Genomic DNA, 21,685 nt, shown 5'->3' with positions numbered 1-21,685 from the left:
GACTGCAGGAAATTGAAGAGAGTTGTGGACACAGATCAGCACATCACAGAAACCAGCCTCCCCTCCATGGTCTCTGTCTACACTTGCTGCTGCCTCAATAAAGCAGCCAACATAATCAAAGATCCCACCCAAACATGGATATTCTCTCGTCTCCCCACTCCTATCGGGCAGAAGAATAAAAAGCCTGAAAGCACATGACAACAAGCTCAAGAACAGCTTCAATTCCACTGTTATAAAACTATTGAACTGTCCCCTAGTAGGATAAGGTGGACTCTTGACCTCACGATCTACTTTGTTATGGCCAGGCACCTTATTGTCTGCCTGCATTGCACTTTCTCTGTAACTGTAACACTTTATTCTGCATTCTGTTATTGTTTTCCCTTGCACTATTTCAATGCACTGATGTGACGAAATGATCTGTATGGATGGCATTAAAAAACAATGTTTTTCACTGTACTGTGACAATAATAAACCAACACCAATTTACTCTGCTTCCTCACCTCAGGATTGTTTCAGGCTGGTTATGTATGACCCATAGTACAGTTTTCTCTTCTCTGCTGCATTAGGCAGATCAACAAACCTCATACTCAACAGGAAAAGATTTTTATTTTTCCATCAGACCAGAGCAGCAGGCAGAGAGGGCACAGGCATTTGTCTACATTGCAGGTATTGGTAGTCAGCACTCAGTTCTGACAGAAACCTGCCTGGCATCTTCCTGTGCAACACACTGGGTGTATTGAGAATCTTCCTGGCTCCCTTGCATAAACATTGTGTGTGGACTGTTCTTCACCAGCCTGCCCCTTTTGGATTACCCTCCCACCACCCTCCTTCCCATAATGAAGCATCCATTCATCCAATAACATCTCCTATTGGTTGGAAGAGCGTTGCTTGTATAGGGTATTTCCTGTTAGAAACAGTGGCATTTCTCAGAATTTGAAATGGATCAATATGGTGTACTGAATCTGCTGCTGCCGATTAAAGAGCAGTGCCCCAACAATTATTTTCTCAGAAACTCACAACTAAATATCGAGCTTTATGAGACTTTCAGTGGAGTGACCCACAATGGTATTTTAACATCATTAAAATGTAGGAAAGCAATATCTAGCACAGTGCATCTATCAATATAACTAATGTTGTGCTTAAAATAAACCTCACACTTTAAGTGTTTTCAGGAGTAGGAGAAGGCTATTCATTTCCTCAAGCCTGCCCATCATTAGAGTGTGGTTGGCCTGTGCCTCAAGTCCATTTATCTGTCATTGCTCAATATATCTTGCTTTTTTTGTCCAACAGAAAGCTGTGGAGTATGGTCTTAAACATTCCAGTTGACCCAACACCCACAGACTTTTGGAAGAGCAAAACCAGGCCTTGCACATTAGAAATATTTCTAAGAATTCTTCCACCCATAGAAAAAGACTAATTAGTTCAGGGTTGAATCTTTTCCTAGTGAAACGGAAGTTTCTGGAAAAACACACATTTATTGCTCGTCACCTTTTGCCCTTGAAAAGAAGATGGGAAACAGCGATCTTAAGCACAGGGCCACTGCAATTAATAAGGAAGCCCCAGCAATTCACCTTGGTCATAATGAGTGAATGATGATGTGTATGAATGTCAGGACTGGCTGTGATTCAGTAATTGCTTTCCCAGTTAACTGATGCTTTTGTCCTTGAGACGGTCGCCCACCTCTTTGTGGGCTGTGGGCTTGTGAGGAAGGTGTGGCGAAAGATACAAGGGTCCTTCTCACGTTTCATCCCCAGCAGCTGTGTAACAGAGGATTCTCTGATCTACAGGCTGTTCCCGGGGACACACACAGAGACAGACATCAACTGCCGCTGGAAGGTCATCAACTTGGTGAAAGACGCCCTTTGGTCTGCCGGAAACTTAATGGTCTCCCAGCACTGCGAGGTGTCCATAGGTGAATGCTGCACATGCCTAACTGCTCTTCAGAAAGTGCTGATGAGCATTAATGTGAGCACTGCTGTTGTTCTGGTGATGATATTTCTGCAGTTCCTTTGAGAAGGCAATTCTAGGATTAAGACTCAGTGATGATGAAGGAGCAGTGATATATTTCCAAATCAGGATGGGTGTGTGACCTGGAGGGAACCTGCAACTGCTGCTGTTGCCCTTGGCCTTCTGCTAGAGGTCAGCATTTGGGAGGTGCAATCAAAGCAAACAAGGTTAGAAACTGCAGTGCATCTTGTAGATGGTACACACTGCAGCCATGATATGTAGTTTATAAAGGGAGTGTATGCATGGGTTGGTGATTGGAATGCCAGTAAAGTACACCTTATCTCAGGAATTCAGTTCTTTGGTCCATGCTTGGATGAAGACTATGATGAGGAATGGTGCTGAATGGTCCTGGCAACACTTGGATACAATACTTCCTGTAGATAGTTTACAACACAGTCACAGTATGCAGATGGTGTAGTGAACAAGATATCGATCAAATGTATTGTTAAATCAAAACAACTGAAGGTGGATAGTGCTCTGAGAACCTCCTGCAGCAAAGTCCTGAGGTGCAATAAATGACCTCCAACAAACAGGACCAAATGTCTTTTGCACTGGATAGAACTCCAGCCAGTGGACATGTTTTTTTCCATGATTGCAATTCTAGCAGGACTTCTTGATGCCACACTTGGTCAAATGCTGTATTAATGTCAAGAGCTGTAACCACAGGTCTGAACCGGGACTTTTGTCTATGCTTTGTTCAATTTTCTACTGAGCTCTTGAGCATGTATTAGGAGTTGTGTCCATCCAGGGAAGTGGAGAGCAGTCAGCCAACATCCTGGCAGGTGCTGTTCTTTAACAATGTTTCCCCAGTGGTGGAGAAATATTTGGGAGACTCCCTTGCTGGAGAATACCAAGCTTCTGATCTGTAATTGGTCCATTCAGGTTTCTGCTCAATAATGTTGATAGAGAAACTCATGAGAGATGGTATTTGTTTGATGCTTGTGTGATGCAGGTGCTAGTTGCTGCTGATCAGACTGAATGTTTTTCAGGTCCTACAGGAAACAGGCAAAGACAGGCATTTTCTGAATGGAACTCTTACGCTGTTCAGTTATCAGCAAGCTGCTCATTTTTGACCTTATGATGACAGGAGGGTCATTAATGAAGTAGCTGAAAGTAACTCAACATAAAGTGCTGCCCAGAAAATTGAACACTTCTTCACTTTCAGTCTCAGCAGTGTACCTAGACTTTATCTGAATAGGAAGTCTCAATTGGTGAATTCCTGAAGCACACAATGCTAAGCTGCATTGTGCATGTCACAATAATGGGCTAGAACTTCCAGAATGCACAGATGTCACTCTCAACATATTGCTCTGATCAACAAAAATTCTAAAAGGGAACTAAAATTGTGGATTGCCAAGTTAACAGTGAGAAAATTTCAATTTAGGTGTCAGCCTTGTCTCAGCTGTTAGTTCTCCTGTGACATAGACCAAAGGCTGTGGATATCCATTGTAGAGTCTTGAGTGTGTAACTTTGGCTGATACTCCAGTCCAGTACAGAGGAAATGTTCCACTGCTTTAACTGTCTTTCAGGCAAGACATTGAACTGGGGTCCAGTTTCCCTCAAGCAGATGTAAAAATTCCCAAGTCTTATTCAAAGAATGGCTGGGGAGTCCTCTCTTGTGTCTTGACTAATACTGATCCTTCAACCCACTTCAGAAAAGCAGATGATCTGTCATTTAGCTCGTCACTCATGATCTTGCAGTGAACAAGTGGGTGCCATGTTTTCTCTTTTACCACCATAACAACACTTCAAAAATATTTCCTTGGGTGCAATGTATTTTGGGACATCTTGAAAAGGTGAAAGGTGCTAAATAAATGCAAGTTTTCCTTACATATTTAAAATATATTGATGACCAGAACAAAGACAAAACTCAAAGAAATACAATAACTGATCATTGTAATTCTAATTCAAATGAGGAAGATTCCCCAGTGAATATAATTCATTTAGTAAGATGCCAACAACTATTAATATAGTAAGTCACACGAGAATAAATATTATTTTTAATTTCTCAATCTGTAAATTATCTTTTCCCACAGTATTTGCTGTGCGTGCTTTATGTCTAACAAGAAAACTGTTTTGATTTCTTAGTCAGTGGGGAAGAAATTAATTAGCTCAAACAAGTCTGTTGTGCCACCAAATGTCTAAGTCCAGAAACCACGTCACTTCTGAGCATACTTGCCCAAACTAACTTTGCACATACATTTTCACTTTATTAAATTGTCTTACTTAATTCTGTTTTAGTTCAATGATACAGAAGCTGCAGTGCCAGGCTTGGGTAGGCAGAGGGTTTGAGGCAATGAAGGGAACAGGCTGAAAGCATTTGGAGCCATTTCACACTGCCTGCATGCACACCATTGGCAGTGTACTAGTGGATAAGCCACTTAGACCAAGGTTTCATCTACGACAGTAGATCAATAACAGGTTTAATATATCTGTGCAACATTCACTGATTGATCTTGCTGATGATTCTGATGTAGTATGTAGTGAATTGGAAGTAGAAAAGCTCTGGGTGTGTTAACTTTCATTGACACTGGGACTGCCCTCCCTGTGAGCAATCAATTCTGTTGGTTGTATTCCAGCACACAGCCTAACTCCTTGATAAATAAGACCATGAAAATGCTGCAACCCAGACAAGTAGTTTCTAGATCTATAACGTGACTGGCAGGTGTGGATGCATACGCTCATTCTGCTTCTCCTTTCATCCACTCTGACGCAAAGAATGAATATGTAACATGTCCACTTTAAGTAGAGGCAGTGTCACTTATACTATTCATGTCTGGCTCTGACAGCTGCCTATATCAGGTAATGCGCTAACCATGGGTTATTAATATTGCCACTCTTAACATGTTAGGTATGCCAGCTATTATTCATCCAGGATTTTTTTTTCCGTATTTTGTTAACATTCAGTAAATATTGTTAAATAGTTACCTGATAAGGTCTGTGCCAGTGCTACAGTGACTTTTTTTTGTGTCTAAAGAGTATTGTAAAATAGTGGCTGAGGGCTGAAATTACAAATATTTACCTGCAGGCTGTAGGACCTGATTGCGTCCTTTCTGCATGAACACCACCTAGGGTTTAATAAATGTTCTCTTTGAGACTTTTCAATGGGCCATAGCCCAAGCCAATGACTGAAATTAGGTCTCAGTGCAGTGAATAAAGGTCTCTCAAAGAAATGCCACAGGATGTCAGCTGGTTCTCTGTAGTCAGTCTGTTTCATTTCAACATTTAATAGTTTAAGTGTCATGTCCTTTAATTCTTTGCTGACAGAGCATAGAACTAAGACTACTATAGTGTCTGCATTTTGTTTTGCTGCTTGCTTGCAAAAAAGAAACAAAGATAGAGCTATCAACAGAACATTTATTGAAGACAACAACTCTCAACTTAACAGTGTCGGGTGCAACAACATACCAAAGTCATACCACATGGTACATTCAGTTCTTAAAGGTATACTTACACTTATGTACACCACATCTAAATTTCCAATCAAGAATTAGAACACAATGCATCTTTAACTGTTTATATGTCTTGCACTTCTAACGTTTTAGCGGTCAATTTGTGCTAACACCCATGTAGCTGTAAATTAGCAGTGAAAGCTGTTTAAATGACAACAATGAGAAACCAAATAGTATAGCAACGAGAGTACATTTCCAGGACTTAATCCTTTCATTGAGCATTTTATATGAAAAGATTGAAGACATAGGACATTGTAAGCATTGTCATTTCAGTGCATTTACTTTTGATAATGCTGCAACTTGGGGCTAACTTAAAAAGTGGGTCAGAAGCTTATGCACTGAACCCTTTAGTGGAAGAGTCCACAAATATAAATTACTGCTCTTTCTCCTGACCCAGATTAACTGCCACATGTTGTCATTAATGTCCCACCAGACAGAATATTAACCAAATTATTTGTATTGTTGCTTGTGGTATCATTAGTTCAGGTGACCTCTAGAGTCACTTAGATTCTAGAATGATGTGGGAACATAGGAGACAGAAATAAGCATTCTGTCCATTAGAGGCTTCTGTGCCATTTGAGGTTGATCTGCACCTCAGCTGCATTTACTTTGATCACCACATCTAGAAGTCAATTCATTCTCAGTCTTCAAAATTTCAGTTTAAAATTAGCTTTTCATGATGCAATGGACACGTAAATCTAGGAATTAGAATAATGCCCAGTTTTTCATGCATACATTGTGCATTAGAGTGATTTAAACCAGCATAGGTGGCAATAGTGATCAGTTCTTAACAAAACCATGCCAACAAGGAATTGGCTCAGTCTCTTCACCTCATCGCAGCTGATGTTTTCATGGCATTGGCCACACCCTTAATGATGGAACAAGTTGGGCACTGCATTTTTCCTCCCTTGTTGGCATAAGAGCTTTTATGTGCAACCTACAACTTCTGTAGAACACTCACATTACGTTGTGCTACTTGGTTGAACATGAGTCTATTTAAAGGAGCTTTTGTGGGGATCCACCTGGGTAGTTTCATATTGACTGCAGGTTTCCAAAGATTAAAGTGTGCTTAATCAGAGGTTACATTTTCAGCAGAGAGATGCTGAGAGCTAACGTGGGCGAGGGGTTGCTTGAGTAGTGAACCTACAGGCAGTATTCCATCAGCAACCTGTCCAGGTGAAGCATGGCAAGGTCTCAGTGTCAATTCTCTCCACACAATGAAGTTATTTCTCTTAAATGAAGATCTATTCAGAAGTAAGAATGTGTTTATATCAAGCAATTCAAACATCTACAATCATACCACTTTGCAGTAAAGTTACACACCTCTCCCATTTTATTACTTTGTATGTTGGTCTTGATCGTCTAGTTTTATGTCACAGTGTTTCTGTATAGTTGCTGGAGGGTTGCTCCCTTCATTTTGAACCGTACAGATGTCCTTAATGACTCAGGTGGAGCTCCCTTCCTAGATGGGCTGACTTCAGACTACTGAAGATAGGTGGTTGAGGGAGAAGTCTGGGTGGCTGGTTGTGGGGCAATGGTGAGCGAGCAGCCTGAGAGGACATAGAACATAGAACAGCACAGTACAGGCCCTTCAGCCCACAATATTGTGCCGACATTTTATCCTGCTCTAAGATCTACCTAACCACATAGCCCCCCATTTCTTTATCATTCATGTATCTAAGAGTCTCTTAACTGTCCCTAATGTATCAGGCCCCACAACCTTTGCTGGCAGTTCATTCCATGCACCCACCACTCTCTGTGTAAAGAACTTACCCCTGACATCCCCTCCAATCATCTTAAAATTATGTCCCCTTGTGTTAGCCATTGTCATCCTGGGAAAAAGTCCCTGACTGTCCACTCGATCTATGCCTCTTATCATCTTGTACACCTCTATCAAGTCACCTCTCATCCTCCTTCTCTCCAAGGAGAAAAGCCCTAGCTCGCTCAACCTATCCTCATAAGACATGCTCTCCAATCCAGGCAACATCCTGGTAAATCTCCTCTGCACCCTCTCTAAAGCTTCCACATCCTTTCTATAACGAGGCGACCAGAACTGAACACAATACTCCAAGTGTAGTCTAAGCAGAGTTCTATAGAGCTGCAACATTACCTCGCAGCTCTTGAACTCAAGACATGGTGGGAGGTAACAGTGCACTCGCTGTCTGGTGGGCTGGTTCAGACTATTGATGCCTCCCCCTCATCTTATGGAACAGGGATGACAATGTTGCAACCACCTCCTGCCACTTAGACCACTTCACCGTTGCTTCAGTCTCCAGAGTCCAAGCTGAGGCAGCTGGCAGACCTCTTGTCACAGGTGTTCAGTCCCTGTTGCTTCCACTCATCTCCAGGACTCTGTTCATGGTGAAGAGGGGTGTGAATGGAGAGGAAAGTCTCTGTTTCTGCAGAAGAGAGATGAGTTCCTGTGTGTCATCTCTCTGCTCATGTGCAGTATCTCTCTGTTCACAGAGTACAGCTTCATGATCACATGAACATCTACTTTCTCCTGGAGAAATATGGGTGGCATCCTTGTGTCCATTAAGAGCACAAATCTGCTTAGTAATGGCGTCTCATCTCAATGACCTATTCATGAGTGACATCATTCTATTCAATGAAGACATCAAGTACTGCATGGTGGAATAAGAGCTACAAACTGCTCCCGAGACCAGATCTCTAACAGGTTCACAATGAGACTGCATGGAAGCAGCTAGATTTTGCATGGTCTCAGTGTGCTCCTCCACAGCAGCAGTTACCTGAGCTGCTGGATGCCGTGTGATGGAATTGTCACGGTTCCCACCAGAAAATTGTGCATGCCCTTCAAAGAGGAGGCTGTGGCAACTTTACTCTGCACACCCTCCTGTGAAAGTTTGAAGATGGATTCCTCCATGCTCCTTGTCATCTCCTGCACTTGTGCCAAACAATACACTGACCATCTCCGTGTGCACCCACATCAGCTTTATCATGAAAGTGTCTCAATCAATGTCCTCATCTGAGTCCTCTGGGGAAGAACGAATGCATGGACACCCTTCCATCCCACATTCCCTACAACTCAAGCCAGACTGTAGTCTGCTAGTACTTTGTATAATACCTGGTGACATGCATCCTGCTTACATTATCCGCTCGCCTCACAAGGTTCCAGATTCTGAGGTGTGATGTCAGGCACAACAATAAACTGTGGTCATCATTATCCCCACTCTTTCTCCTCTCTCTCCTGCATTCCTTCCCACTCCTCCTTCTTTATCTGCACTTCTGGGGATGGTCTACCCAGAAACCCTGCAAGGACAAACAGACGACAGTTGTATTAGCAAGTTGTGGCCAAAATGCTTTTATGATGATAAAGCCGCACAGATGACAATGAGGATGTCTATTGGTGACTGGATCAAAGGGGATGTGGTGATCATATAATTAGTGAACATACTTGGTAGATTGCACATTGCACTTGCTCTAAATGTGGGTTGGGGCTCAATGGCATCCATAAGGGTTAGCCATTGTAATCCTGAAGGTGGTCTCTCTATAAGGGTTAGGCATTGAATTCTAGGGGGATGTTACTGTAGCCATCTCTTTGAATGGCATCACTAGCAGACTCACTGCCCCTTGGCTGAACAGATCCTCACTCCTGGTCTCTAGCTCTGCCACCAGAATATCAAGGTGAATCAAGGTGCTCTCTTCCTCTCTCCTCCAGCCTTTTTCTGCTCCCTGTGCAAACAATATTTCCAACAGCAGTAGAATGGGTGAAGCCATAGAATCATGCAGCATGGAAACAGGCCCTTTGGCCTACAAAGTCTGCATGACCATCAAACACCCACCTGCACACCTTACACTAATCATATGTTATTTTCCCCACATTCCCGTCAATCCCCCCAGATTTTATCATCCACTTATAAACCAAGGGCAACCAACAGTGGCCATTTACCCACCAATCTGCATGTCTTTGGTATGTGTGAGGAATCCCAAACAGCTGGAGGAAACCCATGCAATCACAGGGAGAACGTGCAAGAAGCACACACAGAACACCAGAGGTCAGGATGGAACCCAGCACATTGGAGCTGGGAGGCCGCAGATCAAGTACATGTGAGGGGCCACCCCTCACATTTTTTTTCTGGAATTGCGCAGGTCCTGTTCTGTCAATGTATTTTGACCAATTTCAAAAAATGTTGTGAACATTAGCACTGTATTCAACATATGCTTAGCATACCGGGAATGGGTGAAATTCAATTTCTAGGCAATAGTCTATACATTTTTTTACATCCTAATTCTGGTACAAATCACTCGTCAGCCCCATAACACTGACCTGCATTGATTAGCAATGCCTTGGATTTAATATCATTCTTTTCAGTTTCCCTAAGGCCTCACATCCACCTACTTCTGCATCCTCCCCCAGCCTTGTTACTCTCTGAGATTTCTGTGCACCTCCAATTCTAGCCTCTTAAGCATCCTTGATTTTCCTCGTTCCTCTTTCAGCTGCTGTCAGACTCTCAAAGGCCCTCCTCGTTCCCTCTCATCCATTAACATGCTCCTTATATCCTATCCTAACCAAACTTTTGGTCACTTGTCCCAAATCTCTTTAGCATCAGATTCTGATGGAAATTGTTTCTTGTGGATGTTTTGTTATGTTAAACACATTATATTAATGGAAATGTTCATTGTTGATTGAAATTGGCACAATAACAATTTGAAATATATCATGATTTTATTTTGGTGCTATTTGCGCTAATATGGTTAAGGACTGGAGCCTCTCTAGCTTCTTGACCATGTGTTCACTTTTCATCGAGATAAAGACTAGATGATCTAAAGTACTGTAATGTTAAAATTTAATTTTGTTTGTTGGCAATAAGTAGAAGCTAATAATATAAACTCTTACTTAATACTATTATCAGTATTGGTCATGCACTCTTACCAGAACTGAAACCTACAAGCTGAGGGTTGCCTTCATGACAGTGGCAAATATATGCTGGTGGCCTGCAATGTAAGTGTGATGCTCATCTATCCCATGCTTTCCAACCAGTTAGATTTGCAGTGTTCAGTGTTGTGCACCATAGTGATCTCCAGTTTAATGGTCGATTTTGCCAACATAATTGCATAATTGCTCATTAAGGGGTTAATGCACTCAATTACACACACTTCATGTTATGCACCTGTGATGCTGTGGGTGCAACAGGTGTTAAAGCTGAATCCATTTCTCACCCACAATTTTTCCATAGGGAACTATTGTTTCATTGAGTTTCTGCTAATGGAAGATTCACCACAGTCGAGATTATATTGATTATTCTGCTGGCAATTGATTTCACCTGCAGGATTTCCAGTTCTCTAAAGCCGTAGAGCCTAGGTTTTTAAATGGGAAGGTTCCCCGCAATCCCGGCGCTCCCTTCAGAAGGGTAGTAAAGGTAAAAGGTAGGTTCAATTATAAGAACCTTTATTCAATGGTTTTAATCAGAATGAGGATGGAAGCACAAAAATACTAATATCCAAAGTTGGACACACCAAATGTTGTTTCAGGAATGTCTGCAGTAGAGCAAGAGAATGGCACAGCTAACGGAAATGAGGCATCACAGCTTATCAACCCAGGTTCGACACTAATGCTGTCAAGTGTGGAACCTGCACATTTTCCCTAGGATTGCTGGTGTCTCATTTCCTCCTACATCCCAAAAGCATGCAAGTTGGTAAGTTAATTGGCCACTCTGAATTGCCACAAGTGAGTAGATGAGTGATAGAATCTGGAGGGATTTGATGGGAATGTGGTGAGAATATAATGAGATTTGTGTAAATGGGTGTTTGTTGGTTGGCTTGTTTCTGTGCCAGATGATTTTATTAAGCAATGCAATAAATGTTAAATGAATTATCATGAATAGGAAAAAAATCTCAAAACTTAATGCTAAACATTCTTGATGTGTTCACTAGTTGTGAATTTTAAATATGCAAGAGTAATTATAGTCTTGTTGTTGCATAGTTCTTCTTTTCTCAGAGTAGGGAGTTGATAGAAGTATATAGCTACATTATTACAGCCATCAAGTTTTGAGGTAAACTTTATAGAACAGCTGGACTTTGACTACCAGCCAGTTTTGAATCTTAATAATTTTTTTGAGTCAAATGTTTGTTCTTTTTAAGCTGGCAGCAATTTACTCCATGCTGTAGCTTGTCATTGTTTCACTGAAAAAAATCTGCCATGATTCTAGTTGCTGCAGATATTTGTTCCCTTTGTGTTCATCTATTTTGGTAGTTGAAACTATCCTCATCGCCAGTTGTAATGCTTTTGGTGGTGCTTTGCAAACTAGTCTTTGCAATGTTGTTAAGCTCCAACCATAGTGATGTCTAAAGAAACCAACAGCTTTGGAACAAGCATTTGTAATAAATTGCAGATTAACATCAACTAACATGTGTTTATGTCAGATGTATGACAACATCATTATGTTATATACTCACATAACTTATTTACATATTTATGGACAAATATACTACAATTTGTTGATAATAGCACAGAATTCATATCTACAATGATTGCAGAATGCAGCATACCAAATAACTATTACACATAATTGGCACACTGGCAATTAAATCATAGATTTATTATTGTCTTAAATTCTGTACAACACTAAAAAAAATCACAATACCTACATATACTGTACAATTTTCATCATAATCACTTGGGAGGTAATCTGGTAGAGCAGATCACTGGTGTAAACCATTTGAATTTCATCCTATTGAATGCAATGCAGATTAAAGAAAGAAGTTTCTATAATGGGTAAGTTTGGTTTCACAACTTACAGCTGTGATAAAAATTAACCCATTAGAATGCAACTCAGGCACTCTTTCAAATCTGTTTATTCTTTTTCATAGCAAAGTGTGGTTTCCATTGATGAACCAGATTACTCTTGATCAGAATTAGCCTGGCATAATATTAAAATATATTTTTGGACAATATTTATATCCTTAGAAAAACCATTATGCTAACAAAGATCAATTGTTAATTCATAATATATTGAGGTACCCTTCATCACTAACCAAAATTTTTATGGTTGAAGCAAGATCTAGTTATGCTTTTGTCATCCATATCACCTGAAATATGTAACCTCTTCTTCAACTCCATGGAAGGCTTTGGTTGGAGGGAACAATATTACCTATACTTTACCAAAATATTGGAGGCAGCCAAAGGACTAAGATAAGATATCTTTATTAGTCACATGTACATCGAAACACACAGTGAAGTACATCTTTTGCATAGAGTGTTCTGGGGAAGATTTGTTGCAGCATATATCATGACAATGTTCAACATAAAATTCTAAACTATTTCACCATCAAGATTCAAGAGGTTGATTTTGAAAAATCTTTCTTCTGTATCCAATTAAACTGATTTTTTTGTAGAATTGAGGAACTTCCAACAAATAGAAACAAATATTACTGGTAAGTAATTATTAATTGACCATCATGTGGTGGCTGATGGTCCTAAAATTATTTTTACACAAAGACTTTTCAAAGATTTCTTTTTTCATTTTTCTTTCATTTCAAAAAGATTTATGACTGTACAAAAATTTCAAATTCAATTTTGGAAAGCTACGTAATGCATCATAAAACTGCTCCAACTGTGAATTAATATCCTCCACTGCCCTGGTAACCTATGAGAGTACCTCAAGCAAGCACACTAGCAGTGTTAGAAACATAATTTAGCTTTTCAGTAATAAAGTAATTCATTTCCTGCTTAGCCTCTTTCAATTGGGTTCATGCTAACCTAATAGGGCAAGGAGCACACTTGTTTCTTCTCCAAATTTGTCACTGGAGCATCTCATCATTCTTTCTTATCTCCCCAGCACAACTTTACACACATTCCAAATAATTGTGTCATCCATTCCCTGTCTTTTAAACTGCTCTTCAGTCAAGACCTGGTGTGGGCATTTGATTATATCTAGCAGCCATTCCTGTTAATAATGAAAGCTTTAGCCAGACCGGCATGTGCTATGGTCTGTTAATCAGATCTTCTTGTGTTCTGCCAAGAGTAGGGAACACTGTTATAGATATTAATAGAGCATGTTATTGTGTAGCAAAATTGTGGAGCTGAGTAAGATGGATGGCCGCTAACACAGGGGAATAGCTTGATATGCATCCACCAGCTTTGTCCCATTGTGTTTCTCAGAATTGCTTTTCTGGAAATGTGCAAATGTTTCCACCTGTTTTGCATGGAACTACATTCCAGTTATTTCTTCCCATGATCATTAATCTCATTAAAACAGGAAAATTCAGTCACCAGCTTGTGATTATTACCAAGTGCCTGTCAGCAATTAAATACAAAAGTTCTCCCTCTTCATTCTTATAGGCATCTATCAATTCCAAGTGGAAAACTGTTTCTTGGAGGAAATATGTTTCTCCCTCACTTAGGTAAACAACTGGACCTATCCATTTTCAACTCCTATGGATTTGGCAAATGGCAGCTATCATACCGAAATGTATGAGATGGTCATGTCAGAGGCTGATTTCCCTCCAAATACACAATATTGCCAGTGATCAGCTATGATCCCTCCCTTGTTTTTTTAAATGGATGAAGAAAATAGTAAGAGAGATGTTAAATTTTCCACCTACATCTTTTCTCGCTTTCCGATAGTCTTGTCCTAGATATTTGATGATTCACAATGAAAGTCTTAAACAAAGAAGCACTCAAACACCATAATTGTTATCAGGCATCTTTTGAGGGTCTCCCTGTCTCTAATCAATGATCAACTCTTCTCAAATGTGGCATGACAAATTTGATATTGATCTCAATGCTGAAATGGAACAACACATTCTACTCCTCACCTCATCAATGTCTCCAGAGGAAGCAGGTCAGGAAATAGCTGGCATCTCAAATGTACTAGAGATGAGCTGATAGTGACCACACAGCAAGCTAGTAGTAGAATTCTTTCTGATGTAGATATCTTGCCTGCAACCTTTGGTTATTTGGGACAGATCTCAACTGAGAATGAGAAGTGATCTCAACCAGAATACTATAACTTTAATTCTCCATTCTATTTCCACTCTAATCCTTCTGAAAGGAATTTTAGATACTATAGTGAAAGAACCATCCACTTCTTTTTAGGCAGTCCCTTGGGATTGAGGATGGTTTGTTTCCATGCCAGTTCTGTGGGCTCTGAGTCAACCGATAAGGTTAATATGGGAAACACAGACTTTTCCATAGTTGGGGCAGGAGGTCCCTGATTTGTGATGGGATAGTGGTAGTTGTGAAGCGGTGTGCTTCTTCTGCCATTTATGCAAAGATTCTTTGTGTTCACAATGCATGGAATCTAGGTTCTCAGTGCCATACAAATGTGACTTCTCCACTTTGAAAGTTCCTTGGCTTTGAGAACTTCCTTGAATCTTTTAATCTATCTACCTGGGAACCTCTTTCTGTGACAGTTCAGAATGAATGGCCTGCTTCAGGAGTTTAGTGTTGGGCATGTGAATAACATGGCCCGTTTAATGGACCCAACTGAATGTAACTAGGGCCTCTATTCTAAGGATATTGGCCTGGGAAAAGCTACTTAACTTATCCTTCTAATGAATTTGGAGGTTTCACTGAGACAGCTTAGGTGGTATTGTTCCATTGACTTGTAGGAGTGCAAACTTCAGAAGTCTATAGGAGTGCAGGGATCACAACTACCTGGTTGATCATGAGCTTTGAGACAAGTTTGAAGTCTTGATCTTCAAAAAGAACCTTGGCTCAAACATTTTAATAACACAAGGATTGTCCATAGAGATTGCCCTGTTGTTGGAAGTTCAGTTAAATCTTTGGAAGCATGACAGGAATATATTTATACAAAATGAAACTGCATCAACAATCAACTGTCAAACATTTTGAGCTATTATTTAAATAAATGTATCGTGCACACTGTACAAATGGTGAAAAAGATTTTTGTGCTTTTGCATATTTAGAACATGACAGAAGTATGGGCAGAGAAGTTGCACATCCTAAAACTATGTTTGTTCATCCACTTATTTTAAAAATCAGTTAAAAAAAATTAATTGTTTAAGTCAGCAATGTAAAGCCAGGAAGAAAAAGCTGACATTGAACAATGAGCAGTAACTGAGGGAACACTGGAAGATGTAAAGGAGCTACTGTCAGTTCAGAGGAGGAGGCAGAAGGGCAGAAACATTCAGAGAACCATTCTTGTTGCCGTACTTTATATCCACATCCAGATTTCAGGCTTCACCTCACAATTGGTAGGTTGTTCATTGAAATTTAAGCACTGAATGCCACCTGGCAATACAAAAGTAGCCTTATCATGTCAGAAGTGAGTTTATTTTTTGGGTTCATGCCATAATCTGAAGCTCCATTGGGCCATGTAGGTGAGGGTACAAGGTCCCATTCAAAGATGAACAGGGGAATTCTCCAGGCGTTCTGACCAAAAATTGTTTGTCAAGTAACATCATTAAGAACACTTCATACATTGCTGCTTTGTGAGGTCTGAGCATACATGGTTATTGAATAGTAACCACTATAAAATGTCATCGACTTCATGCTTTGGAGCATTGTCAGTTTGCAAAATAAACTACACGACTGTTTTTTTTCTGAGCACTAAAGAAACAGAAGAAGCTGTTCCTTTTCTGCACTGATTAGGTTACATGCTTAAATTATCTATAATTTGTTTGACAAATTGCAGTTTCCCAACTGCTTGGAATGCTTAACTCCCAACATTCATTTTGTGGGATTACTGCAATTTACATTTATATCAGCTAATGTAACTTCACAAAACCTTGGAGTCACAGCAGGTCAAAACTATGGATGTCAGCGGCACAGGTATTGATGTTCAAACAGAAGCAGCTAAGAATAGAATCTGAAGAGTTATGAAATGCAATTACACCCATTATCTGCAATTATACCCATGTCTGTGCATCTCTGGCCAAACTCAACAAATGCTGATCTGGCAAATCATTCTAATCGATAAAGAAACAAGTGTGTTCCATTGTATTAAAAATATTTGCACTGTGATAAACATATGCAAAAAGGTGTGGTCCTTTTAAAAAGGAAATTTCCAGAAAAAGGTGTTTTATTAATTGCACCAAAGACACATTGACAAAAATATTCCAAAACTGAGAATGTGATTTACTTATGTTGTGACATAGAAGAAGGCTGATCGGCCCTTTAGGACCATGCCAGCTCCCAGCAGAGCAACACCATAAATGCTATTCCCCTCCTTACTTCCCTACAGTCCTGCAACTTATTCTTCTTCACATGTCCCCTTGATTTTTTTTTTGCCACTTAACTACAGTATACTAAGGGATAATTTACAGTAGTCAATTAACATACCTGCACATCTATGGAATGTGGGAGCAACTGCATCACCAGGCAGAAACCACAACAGCCACGGGGTGAAGGTGCAATCTCCACACAGACAGCAGCAGAGGTCAGCATCGAATCTGGATTACTGGAGCTGTAAAGGATTTAAAGAAGCTTTAGGTCAGATCCTTTGATACGTTGTGCTGATGCAGGGTTTTGACCTGGAACATAAACCATCGCTTTGCCTCCACAGACGCTTGATGACCCGCTGAGTTTTTCCAGCAGTTCACTTTTTGCTCCAGATTCCAACATCCACAGTCGCTTGTGTCTCCCTTAATATTATGTTTTGTGTAATTAATTAACATATGTCATCCCTCCCCATAATGATGTGAGAAAACTACAATGGAAGACTGTGTATTGTGCTTTTGTATGCTTGCCTGTCAACTGAGATGCAGACATTTAAGGGATCTTTCAGAATGTTCAAAATAGATTAATTCCAGTGAGGGGGGGGGGAATCCAATTGGAGGAGCCACCATCTACGATTAACTGGAAATTTAAAGATTGTATTGTACTAAAGTAGAAACATACAGTTGCATAATGTTAGAAGTTAATGTGGCAAGTTAAAAGGTTGAACAGAATATATATTTAAGAAAAGAAAAGAGCACTTAAAAGATTAATAAGGAAGGAAAAATTAGTACATGAGATAGAGTTACAGAAATATAAAAACAGATTTAGATTCTGAAGATATTTTAAAAAAGAAATGAATTAACAAAATGAAAGTTTATTCTACAGAACGTGAGAGTGAAGAATTCATAAATGGAAACCTGGGACCTGGCAAATGAATTATCCAGGTAGTAAACATCAGTCTTCACTATAGAGATACAAATAGAATCAGAAAAAAAAATGGCTGTAAATCAGGAATTGGAAGGCAAGGAAGAACTCAGGAAAATGACAATCACCAGGGAAGTGATACTGAGTAGACAGCTAGAGTTGCAGGCTGACATGTAGCCAGGTCTTGATGGACTTCACCCCAGGGTCTTAAAAGAAGTGGTGAGTGAGTTAGTTGATGTGTTGGATTTACGTTTCTAAAATTTCCTAGATTTGGGGAAGTTCCATCAGATTGGAAAATAGCAAAGGTAACTCTTTTATTAAAAAGGTAGCTTAACATTTATCAAAGGGGAAATTTTAGAAGCTGTTATTAAAGACACTATTGCACAGCACCTAGAAAAATCCAAGGTAATCAATCAAAGGGGTTTGTGAAGAGAAATCATATTTGACCACATTATTGGAGTTCTGTGCAGAAATGACATGTTGTGGATGAAGCAGAATTGATGAAAGCACAAAATTTAGATTTCCAGGAAGGCATTTGATAAGGTACCACATCAAAAGTTATTGTGGGAGATAAAAGTTTGTGGTATAGAAGGTATATTAGTGTGGGTAAAAGAGTGGCAGACTGACAGAAAACAGAGTAGGCATAAATGAGTATTTTTCTGTTGGCAAGATATGAAAATGTGGTGTACCACTGGAACCAGTATTGGGTCCGCAACTTTTTACAATTTCTATAAATGACTTGGGTAGGTATGGTTGCTAAATTTGCTAATGACACAAAGATAGCTGGGAAAGTTAGTTGTGAAGAGAACATAAACAGGCTTTAAAAAAAGGATATGGATAGGTTAAGTGAGTAGGCATTGATAAATGAAGTATAAAGTGGGAAAATGTGAAGTTATCCATTTCGGCAGGAAAGATTACAAAAATGTTTATTTTCAATATGGTGATAGATTACAGAGCTCTGAGATACAGTGGGATCTGGGTGTTCAGTGCTTGACTCACAAAAGGCTGCAGGTACAGTGAGTAATTAGGAAAGCCAATAGAATGTTATTATTTATTCCTCAGGGAATTGAATACAAAAGTAGGGAAAATACAATACTCCAAGTGCGTTGTCATCAATGTCCTGTACAACTGTAACATGATGTCCCAAGTCCTATACTCAGTGCCCTGATTGATGAAGACAAGCATGCCATATACTATATACCTTCTTCACTGCCCTGTCTATCTGTAGGGCCACTTTCAGGGAACTCTGTACTTGTAACACTAGGCCTGTCTGTTCAACAACACTTCCAGGGACCTGCCATTCACTGTGCATGTCCTGCCTTGGTTTAACATCTCAAACTGCATTATTTTGCACTTGCCTGAATTAAGTTCTACCTGCCATTCCTTTGTCCACTTTCCCAGTTGTTCTAGATCCTGTCTTAACCTTAGACCTTCTTCACTATCCATTATACTACCAATTTTAGTGTCACCTGCAAACTTACTAATCATGCCACCTACATTCCCATTATATGACAAATAACAGGGGGCTAGCACTGATCCTTGTGGCACACCATTAGTCACAAGCCTCTAGAAAGAGAAACAACCTTCCACTACCTCCCCTGCCTCCCACCACCAAGCCAAATTTGTATCCAATTGGTTGGCTCATTCTGGATCCCATATAATCTAACCTTCTGGACCAGCCTAGAATGTGAGACCTTGTCAAAGGCCTTGTAGGCAACATCTACCACTCTGCTCTCATCAGTCCCCTTGGTTGCCTCTTCAAAAACTAAATCAAATATGTGAGACACGATTTCCCACATCCAAAGCCGTGCTGATGATCCCTAATAAGCCCTTGCCTTTCCAAATGCAGATAGACCCTGTCTCTCAGAATATCCTCTGGTAATTTTCCTATCACTGATCTTAGGCTCACTGGTCTGTAGTTCCCTGGCTTGTCCTTGCAGCCCTTCCTAAATAAAGGCACATTAGTCACCCTCCAGTCTTCTGGAGTATCACCCCTGGCTAACAAAAATAGAAAATATCTGCCAGGGCCTCAGTCATTTCTTTCCTTGCTTCCCACAATGTCCGAGGATACGGTACACCTGGTCAGGCCCTGGGGTTTTATCTAGCTTTATGCATTTCAAGACAGCCAACTCCTCCTCTAGGTTACACTGTATCACAAGTCTGCAAATTGTGGCAATTGCAATTACATTGCAATTGAAGGCCTGCAGCACCTGAATACCCAGTTTTGACCTGTGTGATTGAACTTGCAACACAACAGTGGAGGCAATCATTGTGAAAAGGGACCTCAACTCCATCAGAACTTCACTCCTGCTGTCACATTCATACATGGGTGCATCGGAAGCAGATGAAAATGAAGTAAAGCAGGTGCTTCCTTACAAGTACCAGTATAACACTTCAGCTTTTAAATAGTGCTGATATTTTCCAGTGAAATGCTAAACCAATTCCGTCAAGTCAATATAGAAAGACTGTGTAGCATGGTTCAAATGAGAACAGGAAACTTTCCCAGCTAACTTGTCCAACATTTCCCCTCAAAACAGATACTTGGTCAATTATTTCTTTGTGGTACCTTGCTGAGCGCAAAATCAGCTGTCATGTTTCCTACAACCATGACTTTGCTTCAAAGGTATTTCACTAACTGCACAGCGTTTGGGATGTTTTGGATGTGTGAAATGTGTTGTATTAAAGCATTTGTTCCCTTCTTTCTTTCATTGCCAATCACCTAATACATGAACAATTTGACTTACATCCAATTTAAAGACCAGAAAACCAGATCTATCACTGTACAGGGTTGAAAATCTATCCTGCTGTTTCAGAATCTTTTGTTGCATTTGATCTGGGCTAAATGTGAGACTAAACTTGGAAGTCAGCATGGGAAGATGAATTTGAACAGGTTGACACATTGGAAAATGAGGGTCACACATAATGTATTTACTACTGGACAAATAATTCAGAGATCTGGATTGTAACCTTTTAAAATGTTGAGTTCAAATCACACCATGGCAGATTGAAAATTTATCTTGTTCTGTAATGTGTTTTTGGGAAGGAATCCTGTCACTGTTGTCTCGCTTGGGCACAAACTAATGTGGCATTTGTTTTAGATCTTGGAAAATTGCAAAGTGATTGTTTTGTTTATACTGATTCCATGGAAAAATGCAACTGGGAGGTGGAGTAGTAGAGAATGACAAGCACAACCCCACGAGAAACTGTCCAGAATGCTGAGAGGTGAGTTGGACTCAGAATTAGAGCTACCCCACCCAAGCCCAGTAGGACCCAAAGTTGTGAGTGCTCATTGCAAGCCTTCAGGCTTAAGGAACATGTTAGCTTTTTATAAATAAATGTACCAAGACTCAGTACTTGGAGTCTGGCTACTCAACCAGACCATGGTTGGTCTCCCAGTAGGGCCTCCTCTACATCGGTGAGGCCCGACGCAGATTAGGGGATCGCTTCATCGAGCACCTACGCTCCATCCACTGTAACAGCCAGGACCTCCCAGTGGCCAGCCATTTTAATTCCACTTCCTATTCCCACACTGCCATATCGGTCTATGGCCTCCTCTACTGCCAAGTTGAGGCTAGGTGCAGATTAGAGGAACAACACCCCATATTCCGTCTTGGTGGTCTCCAACCTGATGGCATCAATACTAATTTCTATAACTTCTGGTAACCACTCCCCTGTTACCCCTCTCCCTTTGATTTCCCTTATCCCTCTGGCCCCCTTTATCCCTTCTCTTTCCCCATCTCTGCCCTCACAACCTGCCCATCACCCACACCTTCCTCCCTCTGGTTCCCCACCTCCTTCCCTTTATTCCATGGTCTACTGTCCTCTCTTTTCTGATTCCATCTTCTTCAGCCCTTTGCCTCTTCCACCTATCACCTCCCAGCTTCTCACATCATTCCCACTTACCCCCTCTCACCTGGATTCACCTAGCACCAGCTCATGCTCCTCCCCCTCCCCCACCCTTTTATTCTAGCTTCTGCCCACTTTTTTTCCGGTCCTGATGAACGGTCTCAGCCCAAAACATTGACTGTTCATTTCCCTCCAATGGATGCGGCCCGACCTGCTGAGTTCCTCCAACACTTTGTGTGTTGCAACCAGACCATGACCAAGATTCATTGGGTTTCTGTTGGGTCTGGTCAGGTATTAGAAAAACTAATTCCAC

Source organism: Pristis pectinata, chromosome 11 (assembly GCF_009764475.1).
Source record: "Pristis pectinata isolate sPriPec2 chromosome 11, sPriPec2.1.pri, whole genome shotgun sequence".
In the NCBI taxonomy this organism is placed as follows: Eukaryota; Metazoa; Chordata; class Chondrichthyes; order Rhinopristiformes; family Pristidae; genus Pristis; species Pristis pectinata.
This window is presented reverse-complemented; position numbering follows the sequence as displayed.